Source organism: Lissotriton vulgaris, chromosome 8 (genome assembly GCF_964263255.1).
Source record: "Lissotriton vulgaris chromosome 8, aLisVul1.2, whole genome shotgun sequence".
Lineage (NCBI taxonomy): Eukaryota > Metazoa > Chordata > Amphibia > Caudata > Salamandridae > Lissotriton > Lissotriton vulgaris.
In genome coordinates this window covers 1,287,341,096-1,287,359,183 of record NC_141696.1, presented here as the reverse complement: position 1 = coordinate 1,287,359,183, position 18,088 = coordinate 1,287,341,096, and the positions used below count along the sequence as shown (strand labels likewise).

Below are 18,088 nucleotides of genomic sequence, written 5' to 3'. Positions count from 1 at the left end.
GCATATTACGCAGTGGTGTTGTGTAGGGTGGCCGAGTCCTTAAACTTTGAACTTCCTACTGTGGCAGTCAGGACTAACCTCCTGACCGAGGTGTTTCAGCCGGAAGTGCCTCTTCGGAGCTCTTGCTGCCGTTCAATGAGGCCCTTACAAACATCCATCCAGGGGCTCCTGTGGATAGGATGATTCCCCGACGCCACCGTCCGGCCCCGGAGACCCCATTTTCCTCTCTCCACCCCACCCCTGAGAGCTTGGTAGTCCAAGGCTCGACTTCCAAGGGCGCATTCCCTAACGCACCACCTGTTAGAGAATCCAAGAAGCTGGACCACCTTGGGAAGAAGATGTTTTTTCCCTCCAGCTTGGGACTGCGGTCGGTGTCAGAACCCAAGCTGATTCTAAAGAGTCACAGGGTTTAAGTTTGAATTCAATCCAGTTCAAAAGCAAGAAACTCCTCAGAAAGGGGCTAACGAAAATCAGATAGTTTGAAGCTTGGAATTCTCTGAATTCCAATATGGCCGCCAGATTCTCTCCCTTTAGTCAGCTCTCTAGTTCTTCAGAGCTCGAGACAAAGGGAATCTGAAAATGCACGGAAACAATGGTCCCCTCGCAATTCACCTGAGGAGATTCAACGAGAAACAGTGTTTTTCCCTGTAGTGTCGCAGTATCTAGTCAGGATAGTGGCGGCGTTAGTTTTTCGGCGTATTAGAACTTGTCGCATACCTTTCATGTTCCTACAAGGTAGCGACCAGTTTCCTTGTGTTTTTCTTGTTAAAAATAGGAGGCAGAGTAAATCTTTTCACGTGGCTGAGAATTACGGATTCCACATATTTTTCCGAGTGTTCAGTAGGCTAAATTTGAGTAATGAGGAAGGCTTTTAACAGCGCTTTTCCTTGTCAAAATTAATTTTCAAATGAGACAACTTACATAGTGAAAGAAAAAGAAGCAAGGTAATTTTTCCCTTACTGAGTTCTTCTGTGAGGCAGCTACTCTGCACAACAGAATTACAGCAGCGTTATAAGAGTTATGTTTAGAATATGTGTAGAAACTGATTAATGTGTGTTGCAGATAAGGAAAACTCCTGAAGAAGCCTTATAGACGAGCAGCAGACGTAGATGAGGCAACTAGAGAGTTTGTCTGTCTCTTCTTTCAATCCCATTCCCCTTTCCCCCTTTTGGATAAAATTGTCTCCTAGTGAATATCTGAAGGCGTTTGTTCTGAAGTGATTCAGAAATGGGGGTGGTGATGAACAGAGTGTCTGAATTAAGCAGACCACTCTTACCCAGTCCAAAGATCAGGGCTTGATCCATCACCGTTTTTTAGCTCACTGCACCATCCCAGCTCAGAACTTGGCTATATGCAAATTAGTCTGACCCTGGCCCAGTGCATCATGGGAACAGGGCAGACCAAACTACCAAGCCAATTCTTATACTGGGAAGGAAACAAGCTACCGGGGACCGGTTTCTGGCATTTCAGCCGTCTTCGGCCCGGCTTGCTTGAATCCTGATGGTGCAATGAGCTAGGGACTCACATCTGAGTATACCCTTCCACGCTTATGGTGGACAAAAATGATTCAGAAAAGGGGGTGGTGATGAACAGAGTGTCTGAATTAAGCAGACCACTCTTACCCAGTCCAAAGATCAGGGCTTGATCCATCACCGTTTTTTAGCTCACTGCACCATCCCAGCTCAGAACTTGGCTATATGCAAATTAGTCTGACCCTGGCCCAGTGCATCATGGGAACAGGGCAGACCAAACTACCAAGCCAATTCTTATACTGGGAAGGAAACAAGCTACCGGGGACCGGTTTCTGGCATTTCAGCCATCTTCGGCCCGGCTTGCTTGAATCCTGATGGTGCAATGAGCTAGGGACTCACATCTGAGTATACCCTTCCACGCTTATGGTGGACAAAAATGATTCAGAAAAGGGGGTGGTGATGAACAGAGTGTCTGAATTAAGCAGACCACTCTTACCCAGTCCAAAGATCAGGGCTTGATCCATCACCGTTTTTTAGCTCACTGCACCATCCCAGCTCAGAACTTGGCTATATGCAAATTAGTCTGACCCTGGCCCAGTGCATCATGGGAACAGGGCAGACCAAACTACCAAGCCAATTCTAATACTGGGAAGGAAACAAGCTACCGGGGACCGGTTTCTGGCATTTCAGCCGTCTTCGGCCCGGCTTGCTTGAATCCTGATGGTGCAATGAGCTAGGGACTCACATCTGAGTATACCCTTCCACGCTTATGGTGGACAAAAATGATTCAGAAAAGGGGGTGGTGATGAACAGAGGGTCTGAATTAAGCAGACCACTCCTACCCAGTCCAAAGATCAGGGCTTGATCCATCACCGTTTTTTAGCTCACTGCACCATCCCAGCTCAGAACTTGGCTATATGCAAATTAGTCTGACCCTGGCCCAGTGCATCATGGGAACAGGGCAGACCAAACTACCAAGCCAATTCTTATACTGGGAAGGAAACAAGCTACCGGGGACCGGTTTCTGGCATTTCAGCCGTCTTCGGCCCAGGGACAGACTAATTTGCATGTAGCCAGGTTCTGAGCTGGGATGGTGCAGTGAGCTAAAATACGGTGATGGATCAAGCCCTGATCTGTTGACTGGGTACGAGTGTTCTGCTTAATTCAGATACTCTGTCCATCGCCACCCCCTTTTCTGAATCGTTTTGTCCACCATAAGCGTGGAAGGGTATGCTCAGACATGAGTCCCTTGCTCACTGCACCATCAGGATTCAAGCAAGCCGGGCCGAAGACGGCTGTAATGCCAGAAACCGGTCCCCGGAAGCTTGTTTCCTTTCCAGTATAAGAATTGGCTTGGTAGTTTGGTCTGCTCTGTTCCCATGATGCACTGGGCCAGGGACAGACTAATTTGCATGTAGCCAGGTTCTGAGCTGGGATTGTGCAGTGAGCTAAAGTACGGTGATGGATCAAGCCCTGATCTGTTGACTGGGTACGAGTGTTCTGCTTAATTCAGATACTCTGTCCATCACCACCCCCTTTTCTGAATCGTTTTGTCCACCATAAGCGTGGAAGGGTATGCTCAGACATGAGTCCCTTGCTCACTGCACCATCAGGATTCAAGCAAGCCGGGCCGAAGACGGCTGTAATGCCAGAAACCGGTCCCCGGAAGCTTGTTTCCTTTCCAGTATAAGAATTGGCTTGGTAGTTTGGTCTGCCCTGTTCCCATGATGCACTGGGCCAGGGACAGACTAATTTGCATGTAGCCAGGTTCTGAGCTGGGATGGTGCAGTGAGCTAAAATACGGTGATCGATCAAGCCCTGATCTGTTGACTGGGTACGAGTGTTCTGCTTAATTCAGATACTCTGTCCATCACCACCCCCTTTTCTGAATCGTTTTGTCCACCATAAGCGTGGAAGGGTATGCTCAGACATGAGTCCCTTGCTCACTGCACCATCAGAATTCAAGCAAGCCGGGCCGAAGACGGCTGTAATGCCAGAAACCGGTCCCCGGAAGCTTGTTTCCTTTCCAGTATAAGAATTGGCTTGGTAGTTTGGTCTGCTCTGTTCCCATGATGCACTGGGCCAGGGACAGACTAATTTGCATGTAGCCAGGTTCTGAGCTGGGATTGTGCAGTGAGCTAAAATACGGTGATGGATCAAGCCCTGATCTGTTGACTGGGTACGAGTGTTCTGCTTAATTCAGATACTCTGTCCATCACCACCCCCTTTTCTGAATCGTTTTGTTCTGAAGTGGGCATTGGGAAATTAGCTGCATTCTACTTCCACGCTGACCAGTGGCATCCTTGACAGAATGAAGTGCCCACGTCAAAATCAGCATCTGAGTAGAATGGCAGAAGGCTTAGGCTTCAGTAAGTTAATTGAAGTGCTGAAAGGCATACAGAATTACATGAATTAGTTGGAGTAAGGAAGGAAAATAGGAATTTGAGATTAGATTTAATACATACAAAAGAGAAACAGTAGATTTAGGTTTGAAGTTGGATAGCCTGATTTCAGGGAGTAGTTACGGTTTCCCAGTGACAGGAAGAAGGGAAGAATCTAGTTCAACCCAGAGCCAAATTCCTAAGATTTCCACAGAAATTATCCATTCCTTGTCACCAGGGATACCTTTAGCTTTCCCAGAAGGATTCAGTGGAGATCCACAAAAGGCCCAAATATTTCTAACCCAATGAACTATCCAATTTATGTGTCGCCCAGCCATTTTTCCTGATGGCTTTCATCCTCTCCTACCTCAGTGGCGATGCATCGGCATAGTCTGTGCCCCTTGTTACAAGGAACACCCCAATCTTGTATATTTCGATAAGTTTAAAAAAGAATTTCTTAAGATATTCGATCGACAGAAAGCATCACATCACATGCAACAGATAATGAATTGCTGGGACTGAAACAGGGCAACCGAGACCTAATAGCTTATTTAGCCAATTTAATAAGTTGGTCGTCAAAACGGAGTGGCCAGAAGAGAAAAGAGCAGCAGTTTTCTATAGAGGCCTAAAAGACAAATTAAAAGATGCCTTGGCACAAGCACCCAACAGGCCTACAGAGGTATCAGCCTTGATAGATATAGTTCTAGAGACTGACTTCCGACACAACGAGAGAAGAGGAAAAAGAGAAGAGAGTTTCGTCCAAGCGCTTCCACGATTTGATCAAGCAAAATCAGAAATGACAATAATATCGGATGGTCAATCTGGAGTAGAGCCCATGCAGGTTGGAACAATTTGAGGGCCCATATCAAAGGAAGAAAAGGAAAAGAGGAAACTAAATAAACTGTGTTTGTATTGTGGTCTGAATGGGTATTTTTTGAAGAACTGCCAGAAAAGACCAAAGATAACACGAAGAAAAACTTGCAGCACCACCAGTGAGCAGAGTTGAACTGGTGAGTGCAGAACCTGATATAACTCCAAAAGGACATAATTTGGCTAACACTCTACAATCTTCGTCTTCCCGCCTTACAAAGTCAGTATTGTTACACTTTAGGGAAAAAGAATTAAATGAAGTTTCAGTGATGATAGATTCTGGGGCAACCGGAAATATTTGCTACCTAAAATTCGCTGAGACTATCAGTTTGAAGGCCTTATCTAAATCGCAAAGCAGTGAGAGCAGTAGATGGGACAAATGTGTTGTCTGGGCCTATTGTGAGTCACACTAAGCCAGTAGAACTAACATTCCAAGAAGGACACTGTTTAACCTTACAGTTTAATTTATTCGATGCACCCCAATTTCAGTTCATTTGAGGACTTCCGTGGCTTACAGAACACAACCCAACAATTGACTGGAGTGCTCGAACAATCAAGTTGGATTCTAAATTTTGTCAAGAAAACAGTTTCAAGAAGAGTGAACAACATGGGGAAAAAGGTCCATCAATGTTCCTGTGTGAAGGTAGCGCAACTGTGTGTGTTATTCAGTCAACTGAGATTCCATCTGAATATAAAGAATTTTATGATGTCTTTAATGAGATTGAAGTGGAGTGTCTTCCGCCCCACTGGGCCTATGATTGTAAAATTGAGCTGGAACCGGGTGCTAACCTGTCTTGCAGTAGAGTATGCGACCTGACGGAAAAAGAGTACCAGCATTTGAAGGACTACATCCAGAAATATTTGAAGAATCTTCGGTTTTGTCACCACTTTTTTTTTGTGCCGAAGAAAGATTTCACAACTGCACCCGTCCTTCTCCATGCCGATCCCCAAGAACCATTCTTTGTTGAGACGATGCATCAGATTTGGCAATTGATGAGGTGTTGTCTCAATGACACAAGGTGACCGTATAGCTGCATCCAGTGGCATATCGGTCAAGGAAACTGACACCTGCTGAACTAAATTACACCATAATGGAAAAAGAATTACTAGTGATTAAGGATGCCTTTAAGGGGTGGAGGCATTATTTAATGAGCGCGCAGCATATGGTGAAAGTGTATACGGATCTCTGAAATTCTTAAGATCAGCAAAAACCCTAACTCCTCGACAACTTCGTTGGTCACTATACTTTGCAGATTTTGATTTCGTCATCACCTTTAGACCAGGAATGAAAAATGTAAAAGCGGATGCTCTGTCTAGAATCGATACAGCAACTTCACAGAAGACGTTGGAAATTCAAAACCTCATTCCTGAGATAAGAATTTTAGGAACAACTTACGTAAAGCCCTTAGAAGAAGATTTTCAAGGTATCATGACCTCAGCGGAAATGGAAGAGTGGCCTAATCAAGGCTCAAAAAGAGAAATTCGAGATAATCTACCATTTCATGATAGAGCTCTAAGGGCCAGATGTAAGTAATCCAGATTTAATTCCCATTCATTCCTATGGGCCTGGAGGCTGGGAATTACCGAATCGGTAAATACTGATTCGGTAAAAGGGGGAACACATTGAAGGGTGGCATAGTGTCACTTTGTATCGCCCAACGCATAGAAAGCGATCATTTCCCCCAAATAACGAGAATGCACATCTCTCTCACTTCGGCCCAAAAAATGAATTCCCTCATACAACACGCCGATAAGTTTAACTTAAAAAAACTAAAATGGAGAGGCGGAGCTTGAAAAGTATCCAGGAGACAGCAAGGGAGTACGTGAGTAAACTGGGGCCTCAGACAGAGAATGAACGCGTAATAAACTGGGAACAGTTGGCTCAGGTCCTTACCCGAAAATTGCCAACACTGTCGGGTAGTCAAAGAAGACTAGACACCAGGAGGGAGCCTTGGTTCAACGCGGACCTACAAGATCAAAAGAGAAGGGTCGCAAGAGAGGTCAGTCTACAAACGCGGGCAAAACGAATAGGAAGAAGCCCAAATAATAGTAAATTAATGGAAGTAAGGAATGTATACAGGAAGATTTATTTATTTTATTTATCAGAGCGCTGTACAGTCAGTAGAAGTTACTTGTACATCACATCAGTGTAAATCAAGGCACATATAAAAAACATTTTGTAGAAAGCAAAAATAGTTCGGTACAACGCCAAATCTATCTCGTAGGGTGCAACATGAGAAAGTTAAGATGTATATGTTGTTTAGATGGTTCTTTATCATACTCAGATGTGCGGTTGGTCCTGAAATTTCAATAGACCTTATTTCAGGTGAATTTGGCCATGAAGATAGATTTTACTTCTTTTTTTAAAGAAGCAGTGGAGGGGTTAAGTCTGGTTTCTGGGGGTAAGGCATTCCATATCCTGGGTGCCATCCCAGAGAAGGTTCGGTTATATGTTTTCTTCTTGTTGTATTTTTGTGGTTTCAGAAGTAGGTTATCTGCACTTCTTGAGGATCTGATCCCACCAGAGATTGTCAGTTTCTGTGCCAGATAGCTAGGTGCATTGTGATGCATGGCTTTGTGTGTCATACATGCTATTTTAAGATGAATTCTGGCTTCCAATTCAAGGATTGTAGGTCCGGGGAAATGTGTGCGCTTTTTTTTGGACCAGTGATGAGTCTCGCTGCTGCAGTGATTGATGCTCTTAATGGTGCCGTTGATGCTTTGGGTAGGCCACAAAGAGAGACACACCTGTATTCCACTCTCGGTATAACTAGAGCTTGTACTGCCTGCTTGAAGTCATTGTGTGGTAGGAAGGGTTTCAGTTTCCTCAGTGTGTTTATCTGGAGGTTTGCTCCCTTTGTGGCATTGCCTATGTATTTTTGCATATTGAAGTTACTGTCCAGAGTTATTCCTAGTGATTTCGCTGAGTCCACGATGGTAGGTTGAGCATTGAATGCTGTAAGATGTTTCATCCATTCTTGCATTTTGGGGACTTGGGCGGGTGGAGTTATTAGCAGGAATTCGGTTTTTAGGGCATTCAGTTTGAGATGATTTTCTGCCAGCCAGGTTTGGGTATTCCTAAGCGTTGCATAAAGCAGTTTGATGTCGTCTAAGGTGTGAATCTTAAGGTATAGTTGTGTATCGTCGGCGTACATGTGATATTGCACGTTAGATCCGTGTAGAATTTCAGTGAGTGGTTCCATGAACAGAATAAACAATGTCGGGGATAGTGAGGACCCTTGCGGGACTCCCAAGGTTACTGGGACGGGCTTGGACAAGGAGTTGTTGACTTTGAATTGTTGTGTCCGATTTTGAAGAAATGAGGTAAACCAGTTTAGTACAGCCCCTGATAAACCCATCTTGTGTTCCAAGAGGTCTATCAAGTTCTCATGTTTGATTGTATCAAAAGCTGATGAGAGGTCTAGCAGGATGAGTAAGCAGGATCCATTTTGACCCAGTATTTGCTGCGCGTCGTCAATTATGTGGGTCATGGCTGATTCAGTGCTATGACCTGCACGGAAGCCTGATTAATGTTTGTTAAGAAGGTCAAAGTGATCAATATGCCTCGTTAGTTGAAGGTGAACACATTTTTCCAAAGGTTTGGCCAACGTCGGATTATTTGAAATAGGGCGATAGTTGTTTAGGTCCGTAGAGTCGGCCGTGGGCTTCTTTAGAATGGGTGTTACCTGACCAACTTGGAGGGTGTCTGGGAAGCAACCTTGTTGAAGTGAACTGTTTATGATCTTGGACCAGAGAGGTAGAAGGAGTGGCGTTAGGTCTTTGACAGCATTTGCGGGAAGAGGATCAGTGAAGTGATTAGCAGGGTTCAGGGCACTGAGTATTTTGCCTATGGTTTCTTCAGAGTAGGTGGTGAAGGAAGACCAGACTGCGTCATTTTTAAGGTTAGGCTTAAATGGTGCAATTGGAGAGGGTGCAATTGGAGATGCTAGGTTGGTCTTTGTGTGTGGTCTCGAATGTAAGGTAAGATCATTTAAGAGGTCCCTCTTGATGGTGTCAGTCTTCAGAGTGAAGTAGGTGGAAAATTCTTCACAGTTTGGTTGTGGGCAAGATCTGTCTTGTGGACATTGAGGGGCCTCCTTAGATTGCGATTTGATAAGTTCAAAATGTTTTTTGGGGCGATTTCTTGCTTGGTCTAGTGTAAGCTAAAAAAGTCAGCTTTGGTTCGCTTGATCTTACGGTAATATGTATTTCTCTTTGTTCTTAGGATCTTGAGGTGATTGGCGGATGGAACTGATCTCCATGCGCGTTCAGAAGTTCTTAGCGCAAGTCTGTCCTCATTGAGTGTTCCATTGTACCAAGGCTTAGAGTCTTTTATAGAGGTTCTGTTTAGTTGGAGAGGAGCAACCTCATTAATTATCGAGGTCATGGCAGATAGGTAATGATTGGTGAGATCGTGTACTTTGGAAGACCCTGCCGGGGGCCGGAGTAGGTCATAACTGGAGGAGGGCAGAGTGTTACGGTCGATTTTTTTCGGGTCTCTTTTCCATACTTTTGGTCTTGTGGATTGAATCAGGTTCACTTTCACCATTTCCTTGATGAAGAAGGTAATAATGTGGTGGTATGACCAGTCACAAGGTAGGATCCACTCTAGCTGAGTGGAGTCTCTTTTAGATATTATTAAATCCAGGATTGAACCTTTGTCGTGAGTGGGGGTGTCACAGATTTGGGTTAGGTCTAGGCCATCTAGGAAGTTTTTTGAGACTGTTGACCACTGTATCATTGTGATCGTTCCAGTGAAGATTGAAGTCTCCAAGGAATATTTGGGTATTTTGGCGCCCAGTGTTCGTTGATACCATCGCCATGAAGTGTTCGGTGAAGGCGAGGTTTCTCCCTGGTGGAAGATAGATGGTATGTAAAGAGCATACTGGTTTGCCGTTGCTGGAGATGTCAAAGCATATGTATTCACAAGAGGGGAAAACTGGGGATATGGCTCTGCTTACTGAGATGTTGCTACGGTGTATACAGGCGATACCTCCCCCAGGTTCTTCCGTTCTGTCTAGTCTGATGATGTCGTGGTTAGGTGGTACTAAAATGTCAATGATTGGTGTGGAGGATTCTTTTAACCAGGTCTCAGTTAACAATATCAGTTCCGGTTCTTGTATGAGAATGAGGTCAGCTATGTCTCTAGAGGCCGACCTACAGTTTAGGAGTATGCATTTGAGTCGGTGCGTGATGAGGGATGAAGTAGGTTCCTGAGTGAGGGGGACTTTTCTACGGTTGTTGTCGATGACGCCTCTAGTGTTTATTTTGGTGGTCCTATGAGGGTTGGGTGGGATAGTGGGGATCGTCAAAGAGGGGGGAGTGAGCGGCTTCATAGGGGGGGTTCTATGAGTGTAGCAGAGAGAGTAAGTCGCTCTCCGAGAGCTGATTGGTGCTTCTGATTGGTCGGGAAGATTTATTACAGGAGGGAACTGAGTTCCAGTTGGGAGGATTGAATTTGAGATTCGATTTGCTTGTTGGTTGGTTCGGACGCCAATTAGATTCGAGCTGTGCTGTAGCTCTAGTGGGCCACGGTTGTCTAGCTATCCGCTCATTGAGTGCTTGGAGTTCCTCTTTGATTTGATTTAATGAGATCATGGTCTCGTCAAGTCTAGAGTTTTGTGCGGATACAAGTAGGGTAAGGGGCTGTCTTATGGGTATATGTTATGTTATGTTATGTTATATGTGCTTCTATAGCTCTCAGCTGCCCCAGCAAAGGGGCGTCCCGGCGCTTTCACTCACACAGACCAATCCCGGGCCTGTATGAGTGAAAGCGTATAGATGCCTGCAGTGTGGTTTGGTCGGGTTTGTGGACTGGGGCAGGTGTGAGTGGGGTTGGGAGGGGTGCTACAGGTTTAGGTGGGTGTGTTGTAGTAGGAGATGGGAGGGTTGTGGGGGTAGATGACTGGGAAGTGGGAGTAGGAAGTGTTGTGGATGTGAGTGGGTGGGCTGTGGCTGTAAATGGCTGGGAAGTGGGTATAGGAAGTGCGCCTGGATCCAAGGTGTTATCGGAGGGCAGCATGTCTCCTATGTGGTAATGGGGTGTCTTATTATGTTCTATCAAATGAAGTGGGGGTGGGGGTCTAGAGTGGGGGTAGTGCTTGAAAGGAGTGTCGGTGTTCAGCAAGGTTGAGGTAGCGTGATTGTTAGACATGGGAGGGGTGTCGTTAGACAAAGGGGCCTTTGTGCTTGTAATTAAGGGGTATTCACTGTTTATTGGTGGTGCGTAGGTAACTGCTGCTGTGTCGGGTAGGTGAGTTATATGTTTGTCGGGCAGCGTGGCGATGGAATGTGTCTCAATTGTGAAATTCGGTCTGTGTAGTGGGAAAACAGGGTTGCCAGGAGGGTTTGGTGAGGTGAATTGAACAGTGTTGGTGTAGGGGGTAGTCCGGGAAGGAGTAGCATATGGTTCGGATGCGGGTAAAGGTTGGGATGGGCTGAGGCTGTCGGGCGGGGTCGGCAATGGGATGTGTTGTGTATTGGTGGAGGGAACAGCCTGTGTGGCCAAGTGGGGTTTAGCCACTTGCTCTTTGATAATTGGGAAGATGTTATCAAGGAGGTTTAGACTACGATCCGTGGATTGCATGAGGATGGTTCCATTATTGTAGATGGAGATGGTTGCAGTCGCTTGGAAAAGCCGGGAGGGGGAGATGTAAATAACTAGGCCATGAGCGGTTTTCTTAGTGGAAGATATCGTAAATAAGGTTAGGAATTCGTTCCTCCATTGCGCTCTGCATTTCGTGTGGAAAATGATATAGTTAGTTGTGTGTCCATTGTGTATTGAGAAGTAGGGATCGGCGAAGGGTGTTTCCTGGTGTAGTTTTATAAAATTGTGTTTAAATCGTTTGGCTTCGTGTCTTGAGAGTTTGGGGGGGAAAATTATGGTGTAAGTGTGTGTGCCTGAGAGCTCCATAGTATAGTTGGTGAGGCGTTAAGGGGCGAGGGAATGTGTGTGGGGTATGAGTAGATACACGTGAGGGTGGGCTTAAGGAGGTGGGTGTGTGTGTGGGGGAGGTGTCAACTGTCGTGGTGTTAGTGTTATAGTCTAGGTAGGGAAGAAGGATTAGTTTAAGAATCCAGCTGTGCTAATGGCGTCTCGTGCGGGGTAAGATGAGGGGCAGGCTAGACAAAGGGCACAGAGGTGTAGTAGTGGATTATAAATAAATAAGAGCTTTACATAGAAATTCTGACCTGCAGTAGTTGGGTAGGGTGATCGGTGGGTGTAGATTTTATGTTGTATCCTTGTGCTGGAGCTGTTCTAATATGGCCACTACTTTTGGATAGCATATCATGGGCAGCTGTGCAGTCCTATTTCTTTTCCCATTGCCTGTGTGTTGACTGTTGTAGTCTTGTTTCCCTTTCCACTCTTATTTCCAATCAGTGTTTAGTTTTTAGTCCTTCTTCAATTGCTGCGATTTTGTGTTGGTTCCTCAGGGGATGCTGAAGATCTGTGACCCATAGTGGGGGGTGTGCCCCTCACCTTCGTTGTTGGGGTGGCCAACCATTTTGCCTGTGTGTGCCCCAAACAGCACTGTCAGCCATTTTAGAGTGAAGTCAAAACCTCGATTTCAAAATCACAAGTGGTATCGGTTTCAAAATTGAGGCAGTGTTCCACGTAGGGACCCACCCCATAGCGAACAAGGGCACTGTGGTCATGGGTCCTCACTCGCTGCTTAGAGGTTCCTCTGTATCACCACAACACCTTAGCAGCCGTGAAAGGAGAGCAAGCAATCAGCTGTGTGCTCTCGGTGCGAGGATCCGGGGGGGTGGCAGCCAGCGACTTCCTCCGTACTCGGCAATGCCTCGCCCGGTCTGACCCTCGCTCTAACCTCATCCGCCTCTCTGCAGCCCGCCACTACTAACTGGGAAACCTGACTCCACGGCCCGTGTTGAAATCCGATCACACCGTGGCGCTGACGGTCCCCACCTCGCCTCTTGGCCGCAGGGGCCCGTTCTCATCTCCAGTTGGGGGTCATTCAGGGGTTGGAACGGCAAAACTGCACATAAGGAAACCATCTGGAACAAATTACTGTGCGCAGGTAAATTGCCAAATAGCAGGGACTTCTGGGGAATCATAAACAATCTGAATAAAGGAGCAAGACTCCAACAAGAGGCAGGAATTGGAGAGGAAACGTGGGTTCAACACGTGCAAAAATTGTACTGCAATATAAACTTAAGCACCACTGAAGGTTCCCGCGGGACCGTGCTGGAAGTGGGAAAAAGAAAAAGAACTTTGAGTCCGGATAATGGAGAAAATGAAGATAGCGAACAAAATATAGGAGGTAATGAGCAAAATTCACTAACCACCAGCAAACAATTGTGAGGCATAATATTAAAACTGAAGACAGAAGGAGTGGCAGGTCCAAATGGGCTGCCCAACGTGCTTTTTAATAACGACCCAGACTTCTGGTCAGAGTTCCTAAGCCCTCTCTTCAATCATATTTATGAACATACTGACGTCTCTGTTTCTTGGAAAGGAAACATAATACCCCCAAAGTTTTGCACCGCGTTGTGCGGGTCCCTGATCCCTTTCTTTCTGCCCCTCGGCAGTTGAATTGTTTGGCGGCCATCTTTGGTGAGGGTAGCTCGACCCCCTCATAAGGAGAGTAAACTCAGAGCTCTGCCTTGCTGGAAACACCTCAAACGAAGATTCTAACCTGTGCAGAGCGGTCATACCGCCCTGCGCGCTAAAAGAGAAGTATTGTGCTTGAATTACAAGGGTTTTTAATAATTCCTCTTTTTTTATTTAATTTAGCTTTTAATTTATTTTTCCCCTGTTTTTAAGGGCTGCTCCCCTATACTTGCATAATAATTGGTTTTGCACCGCGTTTTGCGGGTCCCTGATCCCTTTCTTTCTGCCCCTCGGCAGTTGAATTGTTTGGCGGCCATCTTTGGTGTGGGTAGCTCGACCCCCTCATAAAGGAGATCATGCTGACGCGCAGCAGGAATGCCGGATCACTGCCAGAGTCATGCCAGAGTCCAGCCCGTCTGCGCCCGTCCGCGCTGAGGACGGGCTGCAGGACGGGCTGCCCATCGACATTTTGCATTCCAACTCAGGTCGGTTAAATCATGATCTTGTTCCCAATCGTCTAACATACTCCGCATTTATTTTAATATCCTTGCGACCCCATACTCCTGTTTCTTGTACTATTTGTACTCTACCTATCCATTATTTTACTTGTGCAGGTTTTGGCTTCTCTACCGGTAAAATGTCGCTTTCTAAGACGCAAACTGCTAAGGCACATCACCGGGGTAAATGGAAGGCCACTAAGATTCTTCTGCCTTCCCTTCCTCTCCAATTTTGGAGTATTAACTGCAGATCGCTCCCCAAAAACAAATTAAATTTGTTTGATTTCATAAACGAAGAGTTACCAGACGCTTTGTTTTTAACCGAGACCTGGCTTCACGAAAGCTCTGGACCTGACATTGCTTTAGCCGTTCCTAACGGCTATGTGATGGTACGTCAGGACAGGGTTTCCGGGAAGGGTGGGGGGGATCGCTATTATTTTTAAATCCATCTACCAATGTAAGTTGGAGTCGTTTTCCCTCCCTGGATGTGAGGCCGCTCTATTTAAATTAACGATCGGTCCTCAACTAACGCTTACTGGTCTTCTAATATATCACCCTCCGGGCAATGCTGGCCCTTGGATATCGTCTTTGGCCGATATTATATCCCCTATATTACTTAAATCGGCTAATTTCACCATTCTTGGTGACCTCAACATCCATCTTGAGGACGCTGAAGGTACCCTCAGTCAGTCGTTACTGTCAGATCTCGAAGTCTTCAATCTTTCACTTCGAAACTCTGGGGCTACCCATTCAGCAGGTCACCTGTTAGACCCAATCATTTCTAACTTACCCTATGACTGCTCCCAAAGGGCCCGCCCACTAGAATGGACTGACCATTTTGCGGTACATTTTGTGTTACCTCTTCGTTCATCTAATGCTAAACATTGTGCTGGTAAGAGCAAGCTTTCTTATCGGTGGGACAAGCTTAATATGGTGGCATTTAATCAACATATTTCTGAATCTATCCCGGCTTTGGAAACATCTGGATTAGAATCTAATTCTGCAGTGTCCCAGTGGCTAAGGGATGCTGTAACTGCACTCTCCCTCCCATATCTAAGAATCACAGATCTCTTTATCCTCCCGCAGCTTGGTTCTCAGAGGAGCTAAAATCACAACGAGCCAAGTGCAAGGCATTGGAAAGAAAATGGAGGCGTTTCTATTCAATCCCCAGTAAGGCAGCTTATAAAGAGGCACTAAAAAGATATCATGTTAACTGTAAACTGGCCAAGGCCACTTTTACGGCATCTACGATCACTCAAGCCCAGAATGGTCCGCGGACTCTTTTTACAATGATAAAGAAGCTAACAGGAGCAGAGACGATACCTTCTCCTCCGGCTTTGGACAAACCACAGTGTGATGCCATTGCTGATTTCTTTATTTCTAAGGTGGAGTGTATTCATGAATTTTTGTCTACCTCCCCCCCCATCTGCTGAGTCCTCACTGGTGGTTACTTCTGGGAGTCCTCCCCTCCCTTCAACGATCATCAACGACTGGTCTTTGTTTGATGACACTACCTTTTTATCGTGCCTAAATAGTATCAGGTCAGGCTTCCCTCGGGACCCTGTCCCTATGAAAATTTTAAAACTGTTGGACCTCGAGCCACGGAGAGTCCTGATGAGACTTTTGAATACCTCTCTTATAAAGTCTACAATGGCACAGGAGTGGAAACATGCCATGGTCGTTCCCTTGTTGAAGAAGATCGGCGCTGACATCACGAACCTAGCAAATTTTAGGCCCATATCCCTGCTGCCTGCATGTTCTAAAATTTTAGAACGACATGTGAATACCCAGCTTAATTTGTTTGTCGAAAATGTGGGATATCTCCATCCGTTCCAATCCGGGTTTCGCGCACATTATTCCACTGAATCCGCACTCCTTCGGGTGACAGAGAGGCTTCGGCACGGTATCGATCGCGGGGAGACCTTTGCACTCATCCTTCTGGATTTGAGTGCAGCGTTCGATACCGTGTCTCATTCCATCCTTCTTGACTCTCTCCGCTCCCTTGGTGTTGCTGGATCTGCGCTGGCCTGGATTGCCTCCTTTTTAAGCGGTCGCACCTTTCAGTTATTTTCGACAGAAGCTGAATCTGCTGTCTACTCATCAGCATACGGCGTCCCCCAGGGGTCGATTCTCAGCCCTTTGCTGTTTAATATCTATATCAGACCCCTTGCCACCATCGTGGAGGACGCCGGCCTAACAATCTATTCGTATGCTGACGACACGCAGATTGTGTTCTCTCTCTCCAGCAGTGAGGGCCATGAGGTCTCTGCCTTGAAATCTGGCCTATCACGCGTTGCTGCCTGGATGCACGACCATCTGCTCAAGCTCAACGGTGATAAGACCGAGGTTGTTATTTTGGGCAAAAATAAAGATCTGTGGCGCCCTCGACATTGGCCCTGCGACATGGGTCCTCTGCCGAATCCAACCCTCGTAGCCCGCAACCTCGGCTTTCTTATTGACGATAAGCTCTCAATGAGACAGCAGGTAACAAAGGTCGCTGCAATCTGTTTCTCCATCTTAAGATGGTTGCAGAAGATCTTATGGATGTTACCTTGCTCTACTCAGAGAACTGTCGTCCAGGCTCTTGTGATCTCCCGCATCGACTATGGGAATGTGCTTTATCTTGGGGCCGATAAGGCCACAATAAACAAACTCCAGGTGGTGCAAAACTCATCAGCTTATTTATTGTGTAATGTACCCCGGAGATCTTCTGCAGCCAAGGCTCTGTGTGACCTTCATTGGCTTAAGGTCCCGAACCGCGTACAATTTAAAACCTTATGTCTTCTTTTCAAAATTCGGCAGGGCTCTGCTCCTAAATACCTGCAGAACCTGGTTCAAGTCTATGAGCCTGGTCGTACTTTAAGATCCTCCACCAGTGGCAATCTCTTGGTCCCTAGAATTAAATTGGCCAAAATGGGTGGCCGCTCGTTTTCCTATCTTGGTCCAAAGATGTGGAATGCTCTTCCGCCAGCTCTGAAAGCCTAGACTGATCTCCTCTCATTTCGGAAAAAATTAAAGACTCTTTTGTTTAATTGATCCTTCTGCACTGTCTGTTCTGTTTGGGCTTTTTGCTTGCTTTCTTCTCTTGTCTGTCCCTGGCGCCGGGAAACCCATTGAGGGTAGCTGTGCGCAATACAAGTTTAGATAAATAAATAAATAAATATTTAAGCAGGGAGACCACCGAAAGCCAGCGAATTAGAGGTTGATATCCTTAATTGATGTGGAGGCCAAACTTTACGCTTCTTGTCTTCTAGTACAGCTGCAAGACTGGATGGATGACACAAACATAATTCCCAAACAGGCTTTAGGCAAGGGATGGGAACAATAACCAATTTGGCTAGTTTGGCGCTTTTAACGGAAAAAGCAGTAAAAAAGAGAACACGGCTGTACGCATGTTTCGTTGACATAAAATCAGCTTTTGACCGGGTGAGCAGAGAGCCCCTCTGGGTAAAACTAAAAGCTTGGGGACTGCTGAGCCAACTACTAAATGCAATAATCGCCCTACACAGCGATACTTGGCCTAGAGTGAAATTAGGCGATGGATGCAGCACAACTTTGAGCATTGACACGCAGCAAGGTTTAAAACAAGGATGCGTGTTAGCACCAAGCTGATTCAACTTGTTCCTTTCAGATATCAGCAAAGTCATGGAAGCAGCCGAATGTCATCTGCCGATTATGGCCAACAAGCCGATCACCATATTACAATATGCGGACGACATTGTAGTGCTAAGCCAAACTCCAATAGGCCTACGAAGAGCAATAAATAACCTAGCATCATATTTGAACCAGGAAAAATTGGAACTAAACAAAGCAAAAACAAAAGTTGTTCGCTTAGTGGATCCAAAAAAAATCAAGTTGAAATGGATGGTAAATGTGGCAACGAGGGACCTATAAATTCCTTGGTATATTAATAGAGCAAGGCTTAATACATAAGGAGCATAATTGGCAATAAAAGCCAAAGCGCAATCACTAATTTTTGCATATCGATTGCTAAAAACAAAATTGGATTGCCCGAATCACAACCATCTTTTAAAGGTTATGGCTGCTCAAATCTGGCCCACCCTGTCTTACGGTTTGGTCACTTGGTGCGGCAAGGAGGCGGACGTAATAAATAACCTCCAGACAAAGATCTACAAGGCAGTTTTCAACCTGCCAAAATCTGCCTCCCCATCTCAAGTGTGGCTCGAATTTGGCCTCCTACATCAGAAATTTCGGAGGATGAGCGGCTTCGTGAAGCTATGCCAAAAATTGTGTTCCGCAGACCCAGACACATTGGACAGGTTATGCTGGTAAGAA

General features: G+C 45.8%; 1 protein-coding gene and 1 long non-coding RNA gene across 4 annotated transcripts in view; both read left to right on the top strand.

Annotated features, from left to right (window-relative positions):
* The window catches only part of PARP4 (poly(ADP-ribose) polymerase family member 4), a 1,988,214-nt gene that overhangs the window by 1,314,585 nt on the left and 655,541 nt on the right, over positions 1 to 18,088 (top strand). The window lies entirely within an intron of this gene.
* On the top strand, positions 687 to 4,723 carry LOC147698628 (uncharacterized). The gene is made up of 2 exons (XR_015299354.1): positions 687 to 1,216; positions 3,724 to 4,723. It is a non-coding gene; the product is annotated as an uncharacterized LOC147698628 (long non-coding RNA).